Source organism: Orycteropus afer, unplaced genomic scaffold (genome assembly GCF_000298275.1).
Source record: "Orycteropus afer afer isolate SDZICR_OR568_19922 unplaced genomic scaffold, OryAfe1.0 scaffold00053, whole genome shotgun sequence".
In the NCBI taxonomy this organism is placed as follows: Eukaryota; Metazoa; Chordata; class Mammalia; order Tubulidentata; family Orycteropodidae; genus Orycteropus; species Orycteropus afer.
The window spans coordinates 7,244,994-7,247,157 of NW_006921640.1; positions in this window are offsets into that span (position 1 = coordinate 7,244,994).

The window sequence follows — 2,164 nt, forward strand, 5'->3', positions numbered from 1 at the left end:
CATAGTGCTTAAGGCACTTGACTACTAACTAGAAGGCTGGTGGTTCAAACCCACCAGCCACTCCTCAGAAGGAAGGTTGGGCAATCTACTTCCATAGTAATACTGCCTCAGAAACCCAAGGAGGGGTCGCTATGAGTCAGGTCCAACTCAACAGCACATAACAACAATAATGTCTTCCAAGTTCATCCACGTTATGTGGTGTTTTGTAGATTCTAGGTTATTCTTTAGCATTGCATAGTATTCCATTACATAATGTATGTACCAAAGTTTGGTTATCCATTCCTCAGTTGATGGATACCTAGGTTGTTTCCATCTTTTGGCTATTGTAAATAGTGCTGCAATGAACATGAGTGTGCCATGACAAGAATAGACATGTGCACACCCATGTTCATTACAGCACTATTTACATTTATTATTTTAAATAGAGGTTAGGTTTTATTGAAAATGCGATATTTGAGCAAATACTTGATAAGCAGAGAGCTAAGGGAAGAGTAGTTCAGGCAGAGGGAACAGTTCGTGCGAAGGTCCTAGTGTGAGAGAGTCCTGGTGTATTCAAGGAAAGTGAAGAGGCCAGTGTGAATGGAGCAATAAGTGTGAGGAAGAGTAATAAAGGTCAGAGAGTGGGTGTAGCTCATGTAAAACCATGTAGACCAATGGAAACCTTTGGGTTGTTTTCTAAGTGACATGAGGAACCACTGGAGAGTTTAGAGCAGAAGAATAATATCTGATTTATAATTTAACAGTATCTGTATTTACAGTGCTGAGAATAACCTGGGGGTAGGAGAGGGTAGAAGCAGGGAGATCAGTTAGGTGGCTACGCCCATACTCATACCACTGATTCCCAAACTTTGATGCATTTTAGAATCACATAGCATTTTAAAATCTTAGTGCCAAAGTCACACTTCATAACAAATTAGAGCCAGGCATGAGTATTTTTAAAAGATTCTCAGGTGATTCCAGTATGCAGGAAAGTTTGGGAACTACTGAACCAGGCCAGAAGTGATGGTAACTTAAATCAGGATAGTAAGCTGTAGAGGTGGTGAGATGTGTTCAGATTCTGAGTATACAGTGAAGATTTCAACAAGATTTCTTGGTAGTTCAGATGCAGGATAAGAGAGAATGAGAGCCCTGAAGGATGACACCAAAGCTTTTGGCCCGAGAGATAGGAATCATGTAGCTGTCGTTAGCTGAAACAGAGAAGACCAGAGGTGAGTGGGATTTGGCAGATATATATCTGGAGGTCAATTTTGGGCATGCTGTGTTTGGAATGCCTCCAAACCAAACCAAACCAAACCAAACTCACTGCCATCGACTTGATTCCAGCTCATAGAGACCCCCTACTGGGTTTCCATGGCTGTAAATCTTTGAGGAAGTAGATTGCTTCATCTTTCTCCCGTGGAACAACTGGTGGCTTTGAACCACCAAGCTTTTGGTTAGCAGCCAAATGCCTTAACCACTACACCACCAGAGCTCCTTTGAGATGCCTGTTGTTGTTGTTGTTGTTATGTGCCGTCAAGTCGGCCCGACTCATAGCGACCCCTCCTTGGGTTTCCGAGGCAGTATCACTACGGAAGTAGGATTGCCCAACCTTCCTTCCGAGTAGTGGCTGGTGGGTTGAGACGCCTGTTGTTGTTGTTGTTGCTGTTTGCCATCGAGTCGGCCCCGTCCCATAGCGACCCCCCCTTGGGTTTCCGAGGCAGTATCACTACGGAAGTGGGAATGCCCAACCTTCCTTCTGTGGAGTGGCTGGTGGGTTTGAACTGCCAGCCTTCTGGTTAGCAGTCAAGTGCCTTAGCCACTATGCTACCAGAGCTCCCACACGGTAATGCATAAAAGGGGACAAGGCTAGAGATATATACTCTAGAGTTATAGGCATATAGATGAAATTTAAAGCTAAGAAACTGGGTGAGTATGGATAGGAAAGAGAAAAGACCAAAGACTAAGCCTTAGGGCACTCTATTACCAACATGTTGAGGAGAAATCAGCAAAGAAGATTGAGGAGGTACCTACAGGGAGGTGGAAGGAAAACTAGAAGTGTTTATATGCTTGGAAGCTAAGTGGGACGTAAGTGTGTCAAGGAGGAGGGGATGATCAACTGGGTCAAATGCTGCTGATGGATCAAGTAAAATAAGGGTTCAGATTCTGAGAATTGTCTAGGATTATT